The 25,901-nt window shown below is 40.9% G+C and overlaps 1 protein-coding gene across 7 annotated transcripts in view; it reads left to right on the top strand.

Moving 5' to 3' along the window:
* The window catches only part of ENOX1 (ecto-NOX disulfide-thiol exchanger 1), a 352,587-nt gene that overhangs the window by 100,060 nt on the left and 226,626 nt on the right, over positions 1 to 25,901 (top strand). For all 7 annotated transcript variants that reach the window (XM_074535464.1, XM_074535457.1, XM_074535456.1 and 4 more), the window contains exon 3: positions 11,782 to 11,870. The gene's annotated coding sequence lies outside the window, so the exon portion shown is untranslated. The remainder of the gene's footprint in view (positions 1 to 11,781; positions 11,871 to 25,901) is intronic.

The raw sequence follows: 25,901 nt of genomic DNA on the forward strand, positions 1-25,901 counted from the left end.
CCACACCCAGCTGGCTGCTATTCTGTGCCAGAGCTTGCTGACACAGCCATCACTGGGAAACTTGTAGGAAATATCATCAAAATATGTCCTAAACATAACAGCATGGGATTTCTGAGGGACTCAATATCCTCTTCTGCACTTAAAGCACTATATATATATATACATATATATATATATATACACACACACAGACACACACTGTGGTGCTGTTGGCAGATGGAAACTAGTGTTTTTAAGAAGTTGATTTAAAAGGTGACAGATTCCAGGCAGACAGAACAAAACAGATTTTCTTGCTGTTCTAATTCCTGCTGGATATACACCCGGATATCTAAAGAAACAGTGTGCTTTTCAAACCTTTACCTGAAATGACCTTGCAGAAATCTGGAGAATTGTCTTTGCAAACTTGTAGTCAAATTATGTGTAAGGGTTTCTTTTGTGAACCAGTTCTCAAAATGGGCTCAGGCTTCCTTTGTGACCCTGTTTCACCCTGTTAAAATCCCTTTCTAATTTTTTAACAGTTTTTGTGTTTGAAAGCTTAAAAATCTGAATTGGAATGTTTCAGTCTAACTGAAGAGCATTTACAACAGTAGAAACTTGTATTTCAGAGAACAGCCCCACTTGTGCTTGTAGGTTGCAAAACACATTGTATGCTGCCATACATGCAGTCTGTCCTTGGTCTTTGAAATACTTCATGAGAGATTTCATCCCTCACTGATGTCTCGCTTTTATGATTTTTTAATATGCATGTGTACTTGCAAACCCAGAAGTTCATGTACGCAAAGGGCTGCTGTTCTTTTGAGAGTATGGCTGTTAGGATTAGGCTACTGGAGGCCCTATCTCCGTCTTTTTCAGAGGTGACCTCTGTTTGTACTTAGTTTTCAGTGTAAGAGCTGCCTGTGCATGCAGCTTCTCCATTTTTCTATTAGTATTTCCTTTATCAGTTCGTGACACAGATACTTTAGCAATGGGCATGTTGCAAATGTACAAGTCTCTTGCAGGCACAGGAGGAACCTGTTTTGTTCAATACAACCTTACTTTATGTGGCTGCAGTGGTTGGAGTGCAGACACTTTGCAATTTTAGTATTAATTCAAGAAGGATTGAAGAATTTATTCCAATGCAGAATTATTCTGCTCTTTGGTGTTTAGTGGACACAGGCTAGTTCAGCAGAATCTTTCCATGTGCAGGGCTTTAGGGATGTGAAAGGATGCCATTAAGATTCTCCCTTGGATGACACACCCTGATACACGATTGCTGTTTTTTGGAGGAGTTGTTTATTTTTATTTCATTCAAATCTTTCTTTGCTAAAAGCTTTCTGCCAGTAATTGCAGGCTCCAAAGTCAGCGGTAACATGGCAAAGACACATCCCAAATATAACAGATCCTAATTATACTTTCATTTCTTAAAGTCTCTGTCAGGCTGATTTCTGCTTAAAGAGCAGCTTGCCAAACTGGAAGTGAGCTGGCTGGTGATGTGGGTAGGAAAACTATGCAGAAAATAATGACCTTTCCCTCTGTCAAGGGCATCTGCCTGCTCGTTACTGCAATGATGTGGTGCCACAGAATCCCTCAGGTGCACTCACTGATTCCTGCTGATAGAAATCCAGAAATCCTCTACTCTGCTCAAGCAGACCCTTTTTGTGTGTTCATGTGGGCATGGTGAGACACACTATATCCCTTCCAGGCTTAATTATGTGACACAGGACTGTGAATGAAGGTGGAGGCCAGCAAGGAGCTCCAGCGAATCTCCATCAGGGCAGTTTTTCTAGCCAGAAATAGGCTTGTGGAACCCCCACCAGCACTACTCATTCCTCTTAGTCTGTAGTCCAAAAAAGAATGTATTTCCATATTGTGGCTTTGCTCTGAGTAGTTTAAGACAGCAGTTTTCAACCTCAGTTGTGCTGCTAACCTCTCCCAACCACAAAAAATCACTGTGTGGCCCTATTATCATCCCATTACTTAAAATAAATACAAACATGGCAAGTGCTTCTGCCCTTGATAGAAGTATTTGTGTCTAGAGTCATGGACTCTGGTTTTAGAGGAGGCATTTCAGTCCAAAAGATCATTTTCTGCTTTGCATAAACCTACATAAATTTTGCTGGGTCAAGGATAAGGCTTTATTGCAAGTAACTCTCTGTAACAAGCCAGTAACAAAAGAAATCAGAATATGCCTCTTTTGACAGAGGGTAAAGTTTAAAAAAAAAGGAAAAAAAGAAAGACAGAAGAGTAAGTTTGTGTAGCTCAGTAACTTTTGACATTTTTAATGCCATCCTTCCAGGAAAATAGAAGGAGTGGACAATGCTTCTGATCACTGGAAGGGATTTGGGGAAAGTCTTGTCCACATAGGAAATCTGTGTTGGCAGAAAAGTGTCCATGACAGGCAGTTACTCATCTGAGTAATTCCTTAAATGTTAACCAGACTTTCATGAGCAGATATCCAAATCACTGAACTGACCAGAACTTTGCTCCAGTGCTTTGAGAACTATTCCTAGCATAAGAGTCTCCTTCATTCCTTTCCTTTCCCTCCAATAACAAAGTAAGAAGAAACCCGAGTTTTGCCTTTGTTTGTTCCTTGTGATCAGCTCTTCATAGGGACTCAATTTGTGCTGCTATTGCTGCCAAAAAAATCCCCCATGGCAATGCAAAGTTCCTTTTTCCTTAGTACAGACAACATTTGCAGGCCTGATGAAAGCGTTTCCCTCCAGGCTGTTGTTTTCTCTATACTCACTACTGCTACCATGTCTCATGGTCCTAATGCTAAAATGACTCTTTCCTGAGGGAGTTACTCACAAAGGTGGTAGACAAATCACTATTATTCCTCCTCCTGTGTGTGTATGCTTTCTTTCTGGTATCTCTTAGGATTTTTTTCCCTCTTGTTATTAGTGGTCTCATTTCCAGGTATATGGAAATTTGGTATTGTGCATTAGAGATGAAGCTTTGCCAAGCAATTATTTTTCTTATTATTTTTTTTTTTAATTTTTCGGGATATCATTGGTTGGATAGTAGATGCAGATATGTAATCTCTTCACAAAGATTGTATGGATTGCAATTTTCGTGTGTATATTCTGTGTTGCAGAAATGCCTCCATGGTCAATTGGTTAATACCACTTTTGGCCCATTTTATCATCTGTTCATGATGGTGCTGTACAGTGTCTAATCATGCTACACTGATAATAAGAAAATACGTGTTTGCATGATACAGTTATCCATTATATTATAATGGAGAAATTACTGTTGTTTTTATTCCTGTTAAGATCTGCAGTAATTTAGCTGCTTTGATTTAAGTGGTTATGTGCTCTGAAATATTATGGTGTTCCCTACCTTTCTCCCCTCATATCTGTCCAGTCTCTCCCAACTGGCTGGGCTGCCTTACCTGTGAGTCTGCTACTGCTCTGGGCTTGAGTGGCTGACTTTAATCTCTCTTTCAGTGCTACTCCAATCATAGTAATACTCTGTGTATTTTGCTCACATTTGGGCACATATTTGTAGGATGTTTTGTTCTAGCTCTGTGCTCTGCTGACCCCTGGATACTTTTAGCTGTACCTAGCTTGGTTGGAAGTTGTAATTGTCCTTAATTCAGCACATGTGAGCCCACACCTGAAGTACTGTATCTGATTTTGGGCTCCCCAGTAGAAGAAAGGCATAGGTAGACTGAAGCAAGGCCCCTGGAGGACCACCAAGATGTACAGTGAGCTGGAGCAGAGGATATATGAGGAGTGGAGAGATCTGGGGCTGTTCAGATCAAGGAAAGGTCATTGGGGAATCTTATTGCTGTCTAAGACTACCTAATGGGAGGGGATGCATAAGTCAGACTCTTTCAAAGGTGCACAATGATAAGAAAAAGAACAGACACAATTTGGAGCATTTGAAATCCTGACTGTATATATTTGGAGGGAAAAAAGTCACCACAGGTGTGATCAAAGACTGACACAAATTGTCCAGAGAGGCTGTGAAATCTCCAATCTCAAAGCTGTAAAAAACTTGACTGCAGAAGACTCTGAGCAATCTCTTTTAAGCACAAGAGGACCCTCAGTGGTCCCTTCCAATATAAATTATTCTGTGACAACCTTAACCTCAGAGAGAAAGAGCAGATGATACAGGCAGCTTTGAAGGTCTGGATGGGAAGCTCTGGGAATCAGTCTCCAGAGAAATAGGATTTGGGGGATGGCTAGTTATAGAACCATAGAACAGCCCAGATTGGAAGAGACCTTGAAAGATCATCTGTCCAACATTTTGTGGGTAAAGAAGCCTAGATGAGATTATCTAGCACCCTGTGCAATTGCATCTGAAAAACCTCTAGACAGAAATTCTACCACATGCCTTAGGAGGTTGTTCCAGTGCTTGACTGTTCCCAGAGTAAAAGTTTATTTTTCGTATTGAGCTGAAACCTCTCTTGGTACAACTTTCATCCCTGCCCTTTGTCTTTTCCCTACGTCTCCTTGTAAAGAGAAAGCCTTCATTCTCTTTGCAGCTGCCCTTTAAGTACTGGAATACTGTGATGAGGTCCCCTGAGCCTTTACCGGGGTGAAGAGAGGCAATGACTGAATGCAATTTTCATCCAAAGTTTTATAAACAGTTCCACTGAAAGAGAGGAGAGCAAGGCAGCTGCAGGAAGGTGAAGGACAGAAACAGTAACTCTAGCCAGTTCTGATGCCTTGAAGTCCCATCCTCCCAGATTTCTCTCCTCAATTTGCTTTTGTTTACGCTTCTTGGGCCTGAAGCTGTAGTGGCGTCCTTGGTTCTCAGGCTAGAAAAGGATTGTTTTGTCTAAGTAAACTGCGAAGAGAACTTGCTAACACTTTGTATGAAGTTCAGAATTATATACAAATGCAGTATAAAATTTGAAAAATATGACAGCTAAAACTTAAGACATCATTCCCTCTTCTATTTTTGGAGGACTTGGACAGGAACAGGCCACAGAATATCACTGCTGACCTGCAGTTTGTCCAGAACTGCTGTGGTTTAATCCCAGCCAGCAACTAAATACCATGCACCTTCCCACTCACCCCATCCCCCAACACCCCTCCCTGTGGGCAGGAGAATTGGGAAAAAAGTAAAAGTTGTGGGTTGAGATAAGAGCACTTTAATAAATGAAGTAAGATAAAATTTAATATTAACAATAACAATAATAATGCTGCTAATGATGATAATAGTAGTTATTGAGTAATGAAAAAAGGAGAGAAATAAACCCCAAGAAAAAAATGGTGCACAACACGGTTGCTCAGCAACAAATGAGCAAATGCCCTGCCCATTTCTGAGCATGATCTTGTATGGTGTGAAACATGCCATTGATCAGCTGGGGTTATCTGTCCTGGCCATTCTCCCTCTCAACTCCTTGATTGGCAGAGCATGGGAACGTGAGCAGTCCTTGACTCACTCAGTGTAAGCACTACTTAGCAGCAATTAAAACATCAGTGTGTTATCAGCCTTATTCTCATACTACATCCAAAACACAGCACTGTACCAGCTACTAGGAAGAAAATTAACCCTGCCCTAGCTGAAACCAGGGTGAGGACACAGCTAATAGGCAAGTGATGTGGAGCACTGACTGACTCCTGTACTCCTACATGAGGTCAGTAAGCAGGATCCTGAGCAAAAGGCTCACAGTTAGGCAGGGCTGCATGTCTTCCTTTGCTCCCTGCCTCAATGCCTGCCTGCCTTCAGTCCTTGGTAACACTCAGGCTGCTGGCAGCACAGCAAGGAGGCTGGTGAGTATCATTGCATTAGCCATTATTAAAGGCTGTTAGCATTGTGTGCTGTGACACGTACCTGGTATTTATTACTTTTTCTCTGGATTGCATGGTATCATCTTGGATGGATGTGAGCCAGTTTTCAAATCCTGCCCTTCCTCTTTCCCTCCCATGTGTTGGAAATCCAGCTGTGTTCAGCAGGTATAAAAGTGCTGACCTAGAGAGCCCATGACAGCCAGCTGCACTCCTCTATTCCCTTTCTCTCCTGTTTCTGTCGCTCATTTTTCAAACGAAGCAGTTCTGCTCTTTCTGGTGCTCAAAATGGGAACTGAGCTTTTCGGTGCAGAAACTTTCTGCCCTTGCTGTCAGTCACACAAGGAGTTTGTGTGCCACCTGCACCAGTTTAGGAAAAGAATCACTTGTGCATGTGCAGGGAAAGCCAGCTAGTCTTTAATTCAGTTTTCAAGCATGTATTATGTTTTGCTCAAGCAAATTATTAATTCAGTTCACCATTTGAAGTTTGTTAGAGAAGCAGTCTCAGGTAGGCATTGTTCAGGAGCATAAATCCTAGTAAGTCTTTAGAAGTATAAATTTTGCTGTGGCATCTTCTGATCAGTGAAACAGGTCTTTTGCTGTCTGGTCAGCTTTTCTCCATGTCACAGCTGCCTAGGGAAGGGCAAACAGAAGCATTAGTCTTTACATTAGAATATTCATCTTCCTTACACAGCAAACGTTCCCCAAATTGCTGTACACTGACAGCTTCACGCCATGGCCACCATCCCACAACAGGTCCCTGGACTGAGGAGTCACAGAGACCTCCACAGTACAGAGGAATCACCATCTGAATTGCCCTGTGCAGTAAACGTGGGGCTGGGTTTCACTCTTTGAGTGCTGGTGGAGCTGGAGATGAGGTACAAAGTCACAGACTTTGTGCTCAGATAGTCAGCAAAGACACCTGTCATTCTCAGAGGGTTAGAAAAGTGGAGCAGCCTCTGTACCTGCATTGCAGAAATGTGAGTGAGAAAATACATGATGAAGTGAGGGTGAAATTTGTTGCAGTGAAGAACTGAACAGTAAACAGCACCTGTTGCTTCTGTGCTTTTTGACTGTCATTTATGAAATGGCCACATCCTTCAGGACACTGCTGTTCATTATTTATTGCATTTTGCAAAGCTAAGTATGGAGAAGATGCAACCTAGGAACCTCTGGAAACTAAAGGAGGCATGAGGCGTTGTTGATTTGGTTTGTTTTTCCCCTCTGAAAACTTTTTATTGAAAAGCAAGTAGGACAGACCGAAAAGGGAACATCCCCTTCATCGTTGTGATACTGGTGAATTGAGATATTCTGGGAGAAAGAGTCTAAACAAAGGGATGTGCTGGAGTGTAATCATACTGTGTGAATTGGAAGTTGATAGCAAAGAGTTGTCTACAAGTAAGTGACTTCGCAACATTTCCATCAGTCCAGGACATTGAGTATCCCTGCATGCTCCAAGCCAAGTGTTGGCTTGTTTGGGGGCTGGGAATTGCACTGTTGGAAATGACAGGCTGCCAAGCTGTTCTCACAGATACAGGCAATTTTTGCAGCGAGCCAAGAATTAAACTTTATAGCCAAGAGTTAAACCTTGTAAACCTGTGTCAAATAACAACCCTTTTGCAGTTCATATGCCGTTCATGCATTTGTACCATTAAAGAATAAGTCTTATTTGGAAATAGGTCTCAATTTTGAAATCTTCTAAATTTCCCTCTTTACATACTGTTCTTGCACTACAAGAAGGCATCATCTGCTGCTTTTAAAATGTACTCTAAGCAGTAAAACTTGAATAAGAAATGCTACATTAAGCTAATAAACATCTTTAGACCAGTGGGTCATGGCACTGAAAATGCCTGTTCATGAAAGCTCAAAATTCTTCAGCTTTAGAAACCCATGGAAGCACATAAATCACTCAAATAAACCCACAGAGAAATTGCCTCCCCTTCCCCACTGCTGCCCTGCTGTGGGAAAGACCTTTTGCTACCCCTGATTTCCCCCTGGAGTGAAATCACATCCACCATTCAATACAAAATTAATAAAGGTATATGGAGCATGTTGAGCAAACACTGACATATCCCCAATGGTGAATTTACATCCCTCCATTCTATTTAAAATTAATAAAGGAAGACAAGGCATACAAAACCAACACAGGAGAGCTGAGCTGAGCCCACCAAGGCTCAGCACTGAGGGCGAGGTTCTGCGCCGGAGTAAGCGGCTCTAAGCATGAGGCAAATCTTAGGGTGGAAGTGCTGGTTCCCTTCCTTGGGCAGGTTCAGGAGGGCTGCCTGGCAGCATGCCCAGTGGATTTGTCATTCAGGAGTGGGAATTGCCTGAGCTCTTTGATGTGTTTGCAACATGTCTGTGACATTCCCTCCTTCCTGCAGGTGACGTGCAGGATAAAAGATGATGTTTCAATTGAAGTCTTGCTCAGCTGCATCCCACCTTCCACTTGCCTTTTGCCCTTCCCTCTCCCAAAGGCACACTCTGCTGTCATCAGCGTGCAGTTATGGGTCTGTAAAAATGTTCTGTGATCTGAACAGCCAGCCAAAGACTTTGTGGTCTGTTGTGATGGACCAGGGATTGCTGGAGGAAGGGATTGAAGATACTCTGAATGTCTGTGGCATTCACCCCCTTTAGAAAATTGCCTGATTTTGTCATAGAAAATGGGTAAGCATCCTCAAACACTCCTCAGATAATTTGACTCCATGATTATTTGCTTCTCAGGTACCTCTTTATGGACTGGGAGGCCTAGCATGGAGGTCATATACCAGCAAGATGGGCTCTCATAGTTATCCTACAGAAATTAGATATATTCTCTTATACTCAAAGCAGTCAATAACCTCTTCTTTACCAGCACCTGTTACATCTGTACCCTTCAGAGCTGGGCCAGACCCCTCCACAAGTGCCAGCCATCGATTCAGCTGCAGAAGCTTCCCACAGCTGATCGTGAGCAGTTGGAAACTGTCAGTTTTCAAAATGTTTATGGCCACACATTTCTGAAGAGATGAGCTGTCTTTTGTTGCATGCTGGCTTCAGGTTAAGCTATTTTTTATCACTCTGATGTTTTGTAGACACCGCTGGTTACTCCCAGGTTTGCAGCATCAGCTTCTCTCACCAGTTCATGTGTATTTTATGAGCCCAGAGATGTTTTGGCAGAAAGTGGAGCTGTGCCAAAAAGTGTTGTTCCTGCTTTTCTTCATGCTTGCCTTTTTTTCTATACTTGCAGCATCTGAGGAAGGGGAATGCTATAGCTGTGGCAAGGAAAAGCTGCCCAAACTGCTTGGTAGAATGATGGCTTGTGTGCATATTTACAACTGTGCAGGAGCAGTGTGTCAACTGTGTGTCTTAGACTCCTTACCTACCAACTCCTCACGCTGCTTCTGAGAGAAATTGTGCCAGTCTGTGGTGGCCTGTTGGAGGTCTGCAGATGGTACTTTGGTTGCCACAAAAGTAGAATTTATTTGGGGACTGTCTTGCAAGGACTCCAGAGATTTTTTCAATCTTGATGTCCTGTGTGAGATCACACCAAGGCATCCCCCTTGTGCCCTGTGGGACAGACCCACAGTGTCCTCCCTCTGCCAGCACTTCAGTGGGTACAAGGCCAAGCTGCTAATCTACAAATTTCAGAAGCACATTTTGCAAGCTACGCCTTTTAGCTAACTTAAAGGTGAACTGCTCATTTGGATGAAGAACTGTGTTAGGTAGGATGAAACTGTTGCAAGACAACATCTTCCTCCCAAGAAAATTCCTTTCTGTAGGCGAGTCTTTAGTCATCTTTGTAACCTTTGTCATCCTGTCCTCCCTGGGGAGTTTACTCTGTGACCTTTGCTATTCTACCAAGGCGCCTCATAAATTATTATTCTTTTAAATGGCACTTAGACTGTCGTCGTGACTGCTAGCCTTGAAGATTTGCAGTCTACTCTGTAATTTTGAGGGGGAAAAAATGGTTTAGTGACAGAAGAAATATTGTTCCTCACGATAAAACTACTTTTGTGTTTCATTTTCCACTCAAGTCATTCATATCCCTGTCACTAACCTCATTCAGGTCAAGGGCTTGAGGCAGAGAACGGGCATAATATTTTTGGTCAGACTGATGCATCTGAATATTGCAAACATCTGTAATTTTGAATTGAAATGAACATTGTGTTAAATCTTCAGGCAAATATTATCAAGACATAATAGATTACTGAAGTTTGCATTTCTTTTGGCAATTCAGACCAAGGCTCTGTCGACTGGTTATTCCAGACATTAATGAACCTGTTTACACAAAGGGAGCTGCTCCTTGTGGCTGCAAATTAGATCCTGGATTCTGCAAACTTTGTAGGAAATTCTGTGGGCCAAGTAGCTGAGATAATAATGAAAAAATTAATCAGGCACGCATTAAATGTGAAGCATGGAAGAAAACATCTGCAGCACTCGGTGGACATCTGGGTAACATACTTGCAGTGCTGTTTTGCCAGCTTACATCTGGAGTGGTTCATGAGAAGAGAGCAGATGCTAGTGTGAAATAGGTCATCATAGCAGCAGGGCATCAGAACAGAGGCATTTCTTTTTTTTTTCTTGCAGTAACAGCTATTTCTTTTTATTCACACCAATTATGAAAATGTTAGCCAAGTATGCAGTGTGAATGCATGTATTGTGACAAGCCAGTACTCCTAAAGGGTGTCAAGGTAGAAAAATAACCTAACAAGGAGGCTTCAGAGAAGTAGTCCTTTTGCATTACACACAGACTATTCTTTAACAGACATAGTGATTATTTTTTTGTTAAGATTATGATCTTTTTTCCCCCATGCTTTTTTTTTGTATTTAATAGAGATTTTACTAAATGCCTCCTAGGTGGCAAATGCCCAGAAGCAAAGATGCTAATTCAGGCGAGTTTCATCAGTCATTTCAAAAGAGAGGTCACACAGATAAGAGAAATGAACAGTACACAGTGTGTGAAGCAGTGACATTCAGTGAGCCCTTGTCACTAGCAGCCATTAGCATGGGGGCCTGCTGTTGCCTTTCAGTGCTTTATGTGCTTTTCTTGACCAGGCAGGGAGCCTTCAGAGCACTGCAGCACTTAGTAGCATGCAAGTTATTGTTTCTTTCTTGAATGCTTTATATTTTTAGTACCATTTAGATTTTTCCGTGCCCCCTTGTGCATCTAAATTTTAAAGAGAATCGAAGAATGCATAATTCATATCTGTCCCAGAGGTAATGGAATGACTCAATGATATCCGTGAAGGAGATGATTTTAAATTTCATGTCTTATGCAAGGGGTCATATTTATACAAAAAGTGCAAAATTGGTCTCAGGGATACCCAGATAATTATCCTTACAATAATGAGCATGGATTCCAGGGGGGAGTATCACAGGAAGCTTTAGTGTCTTGTGTGTCACCATCCCTTATTATCACGGCGTTATGGTTGTCGTGATTGAAAACTGATCTCAGGCTATGACTTGTATTTTGACTAGGAATAACACTTCCAGGAGGTGTGAAGAGACAGGTTTGCTTTGATTCTGTTGAAGTATTCATGCAAGATGTGAAGCATTTGTTTACTGCTGAAATTCTTTTCTTCATTTAAAGAAAAACAATTGTTTATTGATGTTGGGCAGAACCCACCAATAGATGCTTTGTCACACAGCACAGTTCCATTAGACTATTTCTGCTCTCCTTTCCAAAAAGCCTAGAAGTGCCATGGCTAGAAATGATTGTCTAGTTCTGTGATATGCTATATGTTTGAAAATGCACTTTATGGTCTGTATTACAGACAGTTCAAAGGGAATATAAATTGGTGCAGTATTCTCTCTTTCTTCTACTCCAGTTCCATATATGCATTGAATTTTTACCCTGAAACATATCTTTAACAGCAACTTACCACTTTGCATTTTATTTAACTTGGACTTTGCTATATTTGTGTAATTGTTATGATCTAGCTGCTCCTGTAGTGTAAAATGTTTAATATCCTCTAAACCAATTCTACTCTGACTTTTAGCATTGTATATCCAAGGAGAGAGCTGATTTTAATTGCTTTTCCTTTGGGAACTTCCTAGTTTTAACTTTACTTTCCAATTTTTGCAGGATTGGCCATGAGAATTTGTAGAGTTTGAAATTTGGAAGTTTGGAAATACTGTGATGGGGCCACTGAGAAGTTACCTTCCTGTGTACAGGTCTGTAAAATGTATTGTGTTCTGACTATTTGTCATGGTTTAGGAATGGTATTCTCCAGTTTAGTGTTCCCACTGAAACCACTCCAAGCTGTATGTTGCTCACTCCCCTGCTCTCTCCCTGCCTCATTCCCTCCTTCCCTCCTCCTTCCTCTCCTCTATGATGGAGTGGTGAGGAGAATGGGAGGCACAAAAGATAAAGATCACAAACTGAGATAAGAACAATTTACTAGAAACAGCAATGCAGTAAGAAAACGAACAGTAACAGCAACAATACTAATGATAGAGCGTGTAAGAGAAAGAAATCTTCTTGCTGACCCCATGGAAACCTCTGACAATGCACAGCCACTCCCTCTGCCATGCCACCCCAGTCCAGAAGCAAGCCCTTCCCCCTGTCCTTGGAAGATGACCTGAGGTGGTACAGGATAACCTCTGGGTCCTAGCCATTCCCCATCCTGGCCACTGCAAAAACTAACCTTGCCCTAGCTGGAACCAGGACAGTATTTCAGCATGTAGACCCCTATGCTGACTTGTTATTTTTTTTGTCTTTAATGCCTGCAAGCCAAATCTAACTTTATGCTAGAGAAAATGTTGTGAAAAATTCATTTTGTTTCTCACCAGATGCTTAGGACATAACTCTATTCTGTTACTGTTGTACAGATGTGGAGTAACCCATTCGTTTTTCCTTCGAAATGAATGATTGCAGTTTATACAGTTGAACTGCAGAAAGGAATTGGACCTGTATGTCATTTTCTTCTCACTGCTCTGCCTTTCAGTATGTTTTGGAGCTGCATTACCCTAAAAGGCCCTGAAATCGATTGCTTCCATCCAGGTTGCTCATATGTGAGCAGCTGACCACGGTTACAGCTGTGGATATTTTCAGAAGCACACTTAGCAGACGATCAGCAGAATTACTGAGGCTTTTGGGTCAGGAGGAGCTCAGGTTCATGGAAAGCTTACAAAAATGGAAAAAAAAAGTTTATATTTAAGAGACTGTAAAAAGAGCATAATAATAATGGCCTGACTCCTGTAGTGTCAGCATGGCACGAAGTGGTGAGAAGCCTGTGGCTAATGCTATGTCCTTGTCAGCTGAAATGATAGTGTGGCCAGCAATCACTCTGATTTAGAGGGTAGAAAACACTCTCCTGCATTTCAATATGTTTTTCTATGCAGCTGTATAACAGAGAAAAATTGTATTTCTTACTGCTTTCACATCTAGTACTAAACAGCATTTTAATAGAAATCTGCCAAGAAAAACCTATGGGAATCAACTTTCCATCTAGGTGGTCATACCCTGCTATCGGTCACACTTGGGGTCTGTAGGAATTGTATGCCCTAAATAATAGTTTTCAGAAATGTTCATTTTTGAATATACTGTATTTCATTTGCTTGGTTTACCTTGGCGTGCTTTGGGTGTTACTGTTTTCCATGTTGACTCTGTAGTCACATACTGTTTTATTAGTCTGTAGGAATTCTGCAGGGAAAGTAGCCTGTAAACCTTAAACAAAATCAGATGGATTTAGGAGATGAGAGGTATCCAAAACAACTTTTAATTCATTCTTGGAAATTATTATGATAATACCTTTTAAAGCCAACACAGCTCCAAGACACTTTAGAAACTCTTTGAACCTAGATGTAAACCTCACACAAGGGCACAGCTTCTGTAATGAGTGAAAGCCCTGCATCAGACTGGTTGAGATACTGCAGATACAAATCTGATAATGCTGCCTTGGGCCTGTGTTGAGTGAAAGCTCTGTGTTCAAAAATAAGTAGCTTTTCACTGTAATTGAACAACTGTTGAATGATCTGTGTCATCCTAAGGCTTTGACTGCACTGCTTCTTTCTTTAATGATGATACCCCTTCAGGCAAAATTTGTGGTTTTCTTAGACAGGGGGTGGGGAGAAAGAAGTGCAAAACACTGGAAGACATTTGGGTAAGGGAGAAATCTAGTTGCAGTTGGCATTTGCTAGTACTTTACTAGTAGTAACAGCAGCTTCATAAAATCTTCCTTTCCAGACCTGTCTATGATTGTTGTTTGAATCACGCCTCACCTAAGGCTTCCAAAGGTTACTGCTAAAATTGCCAAAACAAAGCGAGGTTGGGCCTGTGTCTTAATAATGTGATACAACTGCAATCAACAGCTGCCATGGGGAGAATTTTTAGGCAAGTCATTTGTCTAAAACACATTTTGAAAGTTTCCTTATTCAGCAATCTAGTTCTTGGAAATTTGTGATGTACATACAAGTTAGTATTGTGCCATTTAAAAAGAGGATAAATATGATACTCATTTGATATATGTACATGTTAGATGCATGTATATTAAGAAACATAAAGTAGTTGGGGAATGATGCGCTGTACCTTCATTAGAATGCAGAAGCAAAGGAAAACCAATTAAATTAAAAGGCAAGACTGTTCTACGTAAAAGGACATAGGAAGTGTAATTTCCCCTTGGAAAGTATTGCCCCAAGGTGTTATCAAAAGGTAGTGCCAGAAATAGATATTAACAGTAATAGGAATGCCATCACAGATATATTTTTCATATTTTACCTTTATAAAGAAGTTACAACAGTGGTTACACAGCAGTGGCAGAAGGCTGAACTCACTGTTCCTCAGCCTGGGGTCTGGGTGAAGCTTCTTCTCCAGCTGTGTGGGTATCTCTTGTACCACTTCTCTGAAGCATCTGATGTTGATGTTGAATGGAAGCAGAACAGTGATCTAGCTAAATAATTAGTTTAATCTGGGTCAGCTATTTCCATTTATCCCATGTCTTTCACTGCAAATTTCAAAAAATGCAATTTTTTGTCATTTGTAAGTATCTCCTCCTCTTGTTTTCTTAATCTCTTGTTTATTTCCTGCATAAGATCCCTCAATTCATTCTCCAGAGAGACCTCTTTTTTCCTGAGATCTTTATTACTTGTTCTTGCTTTGTTGGAATTTTATTAATGTATTGCTTGAGTTTCTAAAGTTTTCTGTTGGGGTCACTAAATACCTCTTGGGGTGTCCTCAGATCTTTGCCCTTGACACTCCTGTGGTGAAACAAGTATGGTTTGGTTTTACAGGGAGCAGAGATAAACAGAAGTTGTGAAAACAGTTCATGGCCAGTCACCACATGGGATGAGGAGGCTCTGACTCCTGGGGCTGGGCTCCTCTGCCCTGTCCTCCTATTACAACCTCCTGGGCCCACGGTCAGCATGGGCTGGCTCCTGGGGAACTTGCTGGGGGCAGCACTGCTCTGTTGTCTTGCTGCTTCTCAAGTGAAGAATTCACGACTGGCAAAACACAAATCTGTCAAAAAACACAGGATGGAAAGGGAGAAGGGAGAGGAATAGTCTAGGGAGGACACTTCTTACCGTAGCTGTAATCATGGCAGCTATACCTCTGATGTCCATACCGGGGCTGCACATAGACCTGCTGCTGCACTGGATAGAAACGCAGAAAGGCTAGAAAGGCCAAACTCTCTGTGCCACCAGGCTTTGCTCTGGGCTCAGAGCTGTCCCACCAGAGGCTCCAATGGAGGGTTGCAATGAGAATGCAGAGGGAGCAAGTGCACAAACCAGGACTGTGAAGGAGCACGGTTATCTTTGTGCATCTTATATGTAAATTACCTGGCTACAAAGAGACAGGAAGGAAAGGGGATGTTACTGCCTGGAAAAATGCCATGTGTGCATTTGATATATTTTTCATACTTGAATTTGAATATTTGAATTATTGAAAAGATGGAAACAAAATAGTTTGGTAGCTGGAGAAAATCTGTAAGCTAGATGCTTGAAGGAAGATAAAATGGGAAGGTGGGGGAAGTGAAAGCTGCCATTGAGGCAGAATTGTATTTTATTAGAACAGAAATCCAAACAAGACTGTGATTTTGTAAAGACTGTGATTTTGTAAAGACTCTTGTGTCCAGATCCTGAGTCTTATGTGCAAACTAATTACAAACACAATGAGCTGGTGCAAGGACTTGAGCACAAGTCTTGTAAGGCATGACTCGGGCAGCTGGGGGTGTTTGAAAAAAAGGAAGCTTGGGGGAGACCTTATCACTCTCTACAACTGCCTGTAAGGAGGGTAAAGTGAGGTGGGAGTTTGTCTCTTCTCCCATATAGCAAGCAGTGGGGCGAGAGGAAAAATCCTCAAGTTGCACTAGGGAAGGTTTAAATTGGATATTAAGAAAAATTTCTTCATGGAAAGGATTAGAACAGCACTGGAACAGGCTGTCCAGGGAGGTAGAGGAGTGACCATTCCTGGAAGTGTCCAGAAACATGGGCATGTGGTACTTAGGGACATGGTGGGGAATGTGGCCATGCTGGGCTAACAGTTGGACTTGATGGTCTTGGAGGCCTTTTCCAACCTCAACAATTCAATGATTTTATATGTAATTGTTATTTTCATTTTTGAATAGTGGCTCAGAGTGTCTGTTACCATCCAGCTCTGATTTTTTGTTGCCCGCAGCGAGCCACAGAACAAGCTATTATGAGCAAATCTAGAATGGCAGTGTGCTCACCTGAGTAAGAGCTGTGGCCAGAGGAACAGCAAGAGACTGAAATTTGTATGCATGCAGGGAAAGCAAACCAGCATCCAACCCAGACAGCAGATTAACTTTCTGCTGGATTTTATGTTTTGAGTTCTTTTCAAGGTATTTCTAGGAATGGTTGCAAGTACCTCCTCTGCTGGAGGAACAATGCAGAAACATCCTTAAATACTTCCCTGTTGTTTAATGATAGCTGCTTCCCAGAAGAATGGAAAACCAGTTGAGAGACTCCTGCAAACTAAGCAAAGTTTTCATAGGCTCAGATTAGGAGTAAGGGTCTTTACTTGCCTCACTGTGGTGCCATCATCTTCTGCTTCAAAGTGGCACTTTGATGATAATCTTTGCTGATCTTAATTCCTGAGGCAAAACATAAAAAGAAGGGATACCTTTACTGTCCGTGGTCAAGAACACCTTAGGGACACCAAAGGTAATTTGGCTCATTTGCCTTCACTACCAGCAAGAGTTGTCTAGATAATCAGAGGGATGTTTGTCTAATCTTCCAGTGAGGAATTTTTCAGTGCCACTCCATGTAGCCTTTTCCAGACCTACACAATACTTGGCTATTTTTAAAATCCATGTTATGGTCTATTTGCTCCATAGGGAGCATTTTGGTGTTTTATTTATAGTGAAGTTAGAAAACAGTTGAATGTAACTTTCTTTATGGTAATCTTTCAAATATTAGAAGGGAAAATTACTTTACATTGTAGTTGATTTAAGTTGTTAATCCATTTTTTTGGAATAAGCAATTGCAGATCTTATAGGTTCCATTTAAAATACTTCTCCTTCTCTTCACCTTCCATGTGTTGCTAAATTCTTGATACAAGTGCCAGCATTAAGAAGCTGAACATAGTCAATATGACTTTCAGATAATACAAATTATGTAAAATAAGCCCAGAATTTAAAAGTTCAATAATTATTATGGAGCTACACCCTCAGCAAAATGACTCCAATCCATATTATGCCTCAGCTGTGTGTAAGTGGAGTCACTGCTAGTGCCTTCTCTCTCTTCCATCAGTTAAGCTCTCTCAGTGTGATACTGGGTAATGAATGACACTGTTGGAGAAGCACTAAGTGAGCAACTGATGGCTCTCAGCATATGGATAATGGCACATCTTGCACCTTTTCATTGCCCACATTCTGCCTGCACAGAGATAGCTGAACAATAGATGAGGGGAAATGGTGGCCGTAGCGCAATTCAGAAACAATAATTGTCCATTAGGTCCCTCTAAAAGAAAGACAGCAAAGAACTGCTAAGGTTTTTATCCCTAAGGCCCTCAGAAGAATCAATCACACATCATGAATAATAATAATAATAGAAGAGGGAGGACAGCTGTTCAACTGAACACCATCAGTATTGACACCTTCCAGGAGGAGTAATCCCCTTGACCGAAGCAGGTGTCACAATAAGATAAAAGTCATAGGCTACAGCTCCAGTGAGAGTCTGTTGCCATATACAGAAAGACATGAATTGATTTCACTTCTGAAAGGCAGTTAAAACATCTTCTCCAGCTGAGAGGAGAAATATGCTGTCACCACTGTTCAAGTCTCCAGAAACAGCAGTGAAATTTGAAGAGATAGTACTCAAAAAACAAAGATTGTTCATATGGCCAAGCACCAACCAAAATGAACATTTCTCTTGCTTTTTAGCTAAATATGAAAAAGGCTACTTGTTCAAAGAGTAAACATTAAAGGATTTTTTGAATTAGTTTACATGAGAGCAAATCATACAATCTCAGAATCATTTAGGTTGAAAAAGACCTTTAAGATCATCTCCAACCTTACCCCAGCGCTGCTGAGTCCACCACTAAATCATGTCCCTAAGTGCCACATCTACACATCTTTTAAGTACCTCCAGGGATCATAACTCCCCTGTTTTCCCTGGGCAACTCCAACAGTTTATTGGAATTGTAAAATTCCAATATTTTACAACTCTTCTAATGAAGAAATTTCCTCTAATATCTAAGCTAAACCTCCCCGGGTGCAACTTGAGGCCATTTCCTCTTGTCCTGTCACTTGTTATTTGGGAGAAGAGGTTGACCCCACCCCAGAGAAACCTCCCTTTAGACAGTTGCAGAGAGCAATAAGATCTCCCTGAGCCTCCTCCAGGCTGAATAACCCCAGGTCCCTCAGCTACTCCTCACAAGACTTGTGCTCTAGAACCTTCACCATCTTCCTTGCTCTTCTCTGGACAGCTCTTGATGGGTCCAGAACTGAACACAGCCCTTGAGGTGTGGCCTCAACATTGCTGAGTGCAGGGGGATGTCACTACCCTAGTCCTAATGGGCACATAATTTCTGAATGATGGTGAGTTTGATCCTTCAGTTAATATATTCACAATGTTATCAGCATTAGAATCTGCCTGTGAAAAGTATTCAGTTCCTTTTTGTCAGCCTTGTAAAAACTCTTCAACACCAGCTTAATTTAGGACCAAGCTTTGTTCATCTTTAGAACTCAAAGCTGAGCAGAGTCAAATAAGTATCATTAGTAATACTAAGGCAAAGTCTTGATTTTGGTAAAGTTCCAGCCTTCTCTCTAGGCTGATGTGTAGCACATACAGCACTTCTGGGATTGAGAATCCCAAGGTGTACTGCTCCAGAATGACTCAATTCTAGGCTCAATAATCCCTTCAGAAAAGGGAAAATACAGAGGAAGTGATTACTAGATGCCACAAGTAAAAAAACTAACCAGAATCAAAATGCAAAACTTAAAGGAAACCATGTCTGCTTTAATTGACTATATGGAAGAAATGACCTAAAAATGGCAGTAGGCAACCATTCAGGAAAGAATCTGTTCCTACTTAATATCATTGATTCCACATTCAGAAAAAAACCCCAAAAGACCACTGAATATTGAGTTCAAGAAGTGTTACAAGAATCTGAGGAATCTTGACCAACTTTGCTCAAACAGCAAAAATGAAAGTAGAAAGATGAAATAATATCTTGGGTCAAGCTACTCTTTAACTCTGGGCCTTCAGAACACTATTAAAAATTAACCAAGGAACATACTATTGCTCAAAATATCCTAGAACAAACAAAAGAAATGTTCTTCATCTAAGTAGCCACAGGTTTTTTTCCTAGAACTATCCTAGAAAATTAGAAATTAGCTTGAGGGTCCTGCAGCTGTATCACTTGTACTGACACTTCCCATTAGAACTGTAGCTGACCCATTTCTGAGGGCTTCCACTGATGGAGATTCTCTGAGCAATTCACTCCAATGCCTAATTTTCCTTACAATTAGAAAAATGCTTTTTTCCTTTTCTTAACTTGGGAGTTACTTCTCTCCTATCTGCAGTGAAGAGGAATAGGTTATTCCCTTTGTTCTTGCAACCATATTTGAAATTTTCAGTGTGTTTTGTCATGTTTTGCCTTCTTTGCATTAATCAACAAACTATTCCTTCATTTTTTTGTCATGTTTTTAAGAGTAATCACTGTCAGTCGGTTACATCCTCCTTAAAATGTGGCATCCAACACTTCACCTAAGGTTATGGTTATGAACTCTTTCCAAAACAAAGTAATTAAGGAAAATTCCCTCTTGTGTATTGTAGATAACATTCTCCTTTATGTTTCTAATGTGATATTCATACATATGTGACAATGACTATTGAAGCTTATGATCTACTGGCTAACCTCACATCTTGCATAGCAAGAGAAACCTATTTGGTTATTTCCCACTGAGTGTTTGCTAAGTTAACTGTTTCTGACCTTACCCCCCAAAGTTAATTGCCAGTAGTGCTAAGATTTTCTCAGTCAGTGATATATGTATTCTAGGGTGAAATTTGTAAGGCCTAGACAATTTGAAAAAAATTAGCTTATCTCAGTTCTTTCCAATCTAATTTTTTCCTATTATGAACTGAATTTCCATTCCTTTTGTCTTCAGTGTTCACTTTTGTGGCTCTCTGATCCTGCAAATAGCTTTTCCTCCTGCTGTGTGGCAAACCAACTCTCTTCTCCTTCTTGCTAATAGTGGTTTCTTACTATTGCACTTAGTGGTTTTCTTAGGAAATTTTCCTGCTTTTACGGCCCCCAACAAAAGTACACAAAATGTTGCACAGATTAGATGAAGGGAAATTTTCATAATATGGGACTTCATAGAGGCACTAGAATTACAAGAGCAGTTGAAGGTAGTTATGACATATTGAGAGATTGCACTCAGATGTCCCTATTCTTACAGTCTCAGGGAAAACCTGACCTGATCTGGTTGAAACAAGAAGCAGCACTAAAGAGAATAAAAGAAAACATTTCAGAGGGACCAAGGATCTTGAACACAAAGGTCAAGTATTAAATCTAGGAGAGGGCTGACTGAAGTAGGACACCCTGTTTGTAAAATTGACTGGTATCATGTGTTTTGCTTAAAGGGGACTTAATTGCTTCATAATGCCATTATTTAATATTTTGGGGCCACTAATTCACTTTAGTTCATAATGATGTTTTGTATTCCTGTCAGTCCATGAAAAAATCCTGAGTGTTGCTCTCTTCACCCAGGTTTTTCAGTCTTTTGAGGTGACAAGGAAACAAGGGGAGAAGAGAGAAGAGATGATTACAGAGTAACAGGTTAAGGACATAGTTTATTCTGCAGTGAGTTCTTATGCCATTGCCCAGTATTCCTTTCTTTTTGTGGTTTTTTTTTTGGTATGGTTTTTTTGGTGGGTTTTTTGTTTGTTTGTTTTGGTTTTTTGTTTGTTTGTTTGTTTTAGGATTGTGTGAGCTATTCAACAATATTTCTGAAATCCTGGCCAAAGTTCTGCAGATCAGCTCCTGTCAGGCTCCTGTGTCTGTCACACATGAGTGAGATCAATCAAATGCCCTATCTGTTCCCAATGAAGTGTAAATGTACGGAGAGATCTGGTTGTTCTCTTGTTCTGGGGCATGAAGCATTTTGAACCTCTGATCTTTCTATAATCCTTCCAGGAAAATTCCTCTTTAATGCTAGAGGTCTTTGCCTCCAGATTCTGTGATGGTCACTCCTGCAAACCTTCCACCATTAATGCATCTTTGATTTTTCCACCTCCATAGCTCTGTGTGTAGGTTGAAGTGAGTTGGGATCTCTATCCAGGAAGTTTGTGTCTGTCAAGAGCCATGCAGTCAGCAGGTAACTTGCAGTGCCACAGGATGGGCTTTCAGGAAAAAAATAAAGACAATGTTTGATAGCCAAATACAATATAGTATTTTAAGGTCTTAAAGTAGTAAATAATCTCCACAAGTCAACATGGATATGCTTTATGACAGCATTTTGTTTCTTTGGAGGTGTTTCACTGCATATTCTGAAGATTCACTTGACTGCTGATAGTCCCACCACTGACTGCATGATGTGCTTAGGGCAGTGAGGCCTAAATCAAAGTAGAGGGTTTTAACTTAGCAGCTTCTGGCTCATTCAGAGGCTTTTCCTCACTTCCTTAGTTCTCCACTTGTACTCCACTCTGCAGAATTTCCCCCAAAGTGAAATATTTGGTTAATATTTCAGTCTGTCAGGATTCAGTGAGAGCCCATGGGCCTATGGCTAAGGGCTTACCTCTACACAGTGGAGGAGTTCTCTCTGTCCATTTTCCAAGCCAACCAGAAGCTGTGTAGCACAGTTTGAAAGATGCTGAGTACAAACTCATAAATTGCCATGATTGGCAGTGTTCATTAGCTCTGACTCAGTGCAGTCAGCTTGGCCTCAGCACTGCTGGTGAGTTTATGTGGCTTCCAGTTGTCTCCAGCCCAGAACAGAACAAACATGCAGCAGGTTGGTGTCATCCCCCACACCGTGCTACGGTAGACTTTGCAGAACATTTAGAGCACCACAGAGCCCTGGAAACAGAGTATTCTGTGAGCAGAGAAGAAGCCTCCTTCAATGGATTTATGTCCCCCTGCCTCAGTTTCCCAGCTATTCCTCAGGTCCCCACGGGCGAGGGGCAGCCCGTACTGTGAGGGTGTGTCAGTGCCAACTGGCAGGGCTGCCCACACCTGCCCATCCCATCAGCTGCTCCCGGGCACAGCTCCCCTTGGCTGCTCTGCCTGCCTCGCTCTCCCTAGGCAGCAATTTCTGTGCAGCTTCGCCGTCCAGCTGCTGGTTTTCATTAAACTTCCAGTAATGAAATTACCTCTTGTGACTTCTCTCCCAATTTTTATGCTGGCTCAAAAGTGGGTTCAGATTTGCTACTGCCCCTGTTCTGCCAGGAAGGGTGTAATAGACGGACAGGCAGAGGTTCAGTTAAAAATAACCACAGCGAACGGGAATCAGACTTGCTCTTTGGGCTTAGGCTGCATTTTTATATTATTTCGATATGTATTACACAGATCTGATCTGGGAGCATACTGCCTTTCAGCTCTCATTTCCACACTCATCACCAGGGGCTGCCCTCCCTTTGGCAGAGCTTAAAGGCTCAGCAGATTCTTTGTAAGTGGGAACTGAGAAATGATTCCTGTTAAAAGAACAATTTTTAAAAAAAGTTTTTTTTTTTAAATAACCCTGGTATGGTTTTGGGTACAGCCAGGCAAATGATTGAACTGAGGCAGCTGGGGGAATGTGGTGGAGGGGGGAACGGATCAGAAACAAGGCCCTGTGCTACTCACCAACGTTGAGAACTTCTTATCCCTCAGTGCAGAGCTGTTACCAGAGGCAATACCCTGCTCCTTAGTCCCCTTATTCCTGCACCATTTGTCTCCACAGTTTGGTAGCTTATAGGAGCTGGTCCCAGAAGAGAAATTGAACAATAAAAAAAGTTAATTTGTAAACTGATGGAAATGTGTTTACTAGAAAATTGAAAATTTTGCATGTTCTTGATGTCTTGATATTCTGTATTTGTGGCATCTCAGCTTTCATCATGACTGCATGATGTCCCCAGTACTTTGTTGATCATATTCCTTGTTCAGTATGGGAGATGACCAAAATTTTTCACTTTAGATATTCCAAGAGGTGATATAAAGAACAAAAACATTTGATCTCAATAAGATTTAACTGTGTTATGGTCTGTAGCTGAGTCAATTTCTTTAGGTATCAATAATATGACAAAAAAGTTCAAGGCCACTTTGGCTTGGCTGTGGAAAACGACAAGCATAATGAGGAACATAAGTCCCATTGCCTTCATGTTTGTTTTGTTTTCTTTTATGGAAAGATTTGACTGATGTGACTGGAGCATTTTGCCCTTGGGATTATTGCTAGCTTCTTAATCAAGAAAATCTGAGTAATTTGACTATGTTGCCAACTGCTCTCTGGTCCCCACTCCAGCTGAGACAGGTTATAGATAGGACAAGATTTGAAATGACAATCCTTTCCAAAGCATTGTTTGGTGAAGAAGCAAAGAGCCATTACTGCTTTAAGAGAATCTGTCACCTTGTCCTCTAGAAGAAAGGCAACAACAATCTTTTCCAATAATGCACCCGTTATCTCCCTCCTGGAATTTATCAGGCAAGAAACATATTGATCCAATTTGCAGGTTGCAGCCTGCAGTTCTCTAAACATGTCCAAACCCCTGGCACATGATGATGGCCAGAACTTAGTCTGAATTTAGTTTCCAGACATGTACCTACCCACCCTGCTTTCTCCCTTGTGGACTGCTGTTCTTTTTACAATCCAAGCAACGTGAAGTAGAAGAAAATTCCTTTGTTTGAACTCATTAATTTTAACTCAGTTTTTTAGAAAATTCTCTTACAGTGTTCTTCTCCATGGTTTCTCACCAGCTGTGAATTTGGAGCAAAAAATAGTGCATGGAAGTTTTTATATCTAAGCAAAATATGTTTAATTGGAGTTGAAAAAATCTAGAAACTTTTTTTTTCTATTTATTATTTATAAATTGTCATTTCTTAATGAAGACAATATTTTGTTTACATAGAACTGGCACTTCACTTTTAATCTCTGGGCCTATTCTTTAGTATTGGTTTTAAAGATAACAGACACCTTACACTTTTCAGAAAACACTGTTGTAATGATTCACTGTGCTTTACCTGTCATTATCAAACAAAAATGAATGTGAAATCATTCATTTTCTGATCGATTTAGAGCGTGACAGATAAATCTTCCTTGTTTGTTAGAAACCACTTACAGAGGCTACTATGGCAACAAAATTAATGACAAAGAAGGAAGCTGTTAATTAATTGTTCAGACTGAGTAGAATAAGAAAATCCTGAATCTTTGCTGAATCCATGTACTGCCATCCCAATCACTCTTGGTTATTTATTTCAAGAGCTAGTCTGTCTTTTTACTGTACTGGAAAAAGAAAGACTTTTATGATAATAGAATTGAAAGGGCACACGGACTTCATTAGCCTTGCCCCCATGATCCTGTTGGATGTGATCACTGAAGTTTGGGTCGTGCTCACAACGATCCCCTCAGCTGCTGATAATTTGAGGAATAAAGCTGAAAATGCCTTTAGGCTACTAAGGACATAAACAAATAGGAGTAGTCCCTGCATTGAGAGGTTTACAGTCCACAAAGCTGATACATGCCAAGCAAAAAGTAATACGTTGGAATGCTGGCAAAAAGGGTGTTTCCAATTGCTTTTTGAAATAATCCTGGGATGCTACCAGAGAAATTATGTTGATGTGTGTTAGTAGGCATGAGATGAGGAATACTTGATCTCCTCTGGAAGAGAGGAGGAACTCTTGGGATGCCTGTAGGCAGTTAAGTATATGAACTAGAGCAGTTTCCTTACTATTAAAGTTTGCATATTATGCTCTGTAAAGCAGGATTGATATGTTTTGTACAACAGGAGGATCAACAAACTGATTTGTGGCGCTTAACTCATGGAGAGACTGATCCGTTTTTCTTTCTGGAACAAATTACAGTTTGAGAAAATAAATACATCTCTACAGAGAGTTCAGAGCATGAAAAGTTTAGGCACTGTCCGTACTTACTTAACTGAAAGAGCTGGTCATATGGTGGAAATGCAGATGGCCAGAACCTTGTTAGGTCTATTGCCAAAACTCAGCTTTTCGAGAAAATTTTGATAGATGGGTAAGGTGTTTGCTGTTCGGAGTGGCATGAGGAGATACCATGTAGCAACAGGATGCTTCTTCCTTCCTTCCTGTTTGGCATTGTTGACTTTCTTTTCAGCTTCCCAGACACATGACAATTGACCTTCTAAAGTATCACATCTATGGAATTAGAAGCTTATGAAATATGAACTGGAGAACCACAGAGTACCCACGTTTAATTCCACAATGAAATTCCTTCAGCAGATGATTCTTTTACACAAGGGCAACAATTTTGCCTCCAAATAAATTAGGAACAAGCTTTTTAAGCTGTGACAGGAATCAAAAGTAGTGATTGAACAACTGAGAAGCATTTGCTTTTCTGTAATATTTCTTCAATAAAGAGCTAAAACCAGATTACTGAAACAAAAGAATAAACCTAAATGCTGCTTCCAGCAGTATATTACATTTTTCTCCTGGTGGAACCCATGGGGTTGTTACTCTAAGGGCTCTTTCCCCACTAGGTTACATAATTTCTCTATTAGATCAAAAGGTCACATGATAAAACAGAAGTGCTGTGAGTTAGCATTTCCAAAAAAAAGGTGCTGGTGGCTGCTCAC

The sequence above is a fragment of the Zonotrichia albicollis genome, chromosome 2, assembly GCF_047830755.1.
Source record: "Zonotrichia albicollis isolate bZonAlb1 chromosome 2, bZonAlb1.hap1, whole genome shotgun sequence".
NCBI lineage: Eukaryota > Metazoa > Chordata > Aves > Passeriformes > Passerellidae > Zonotrichia > Zonotrichia albicollis.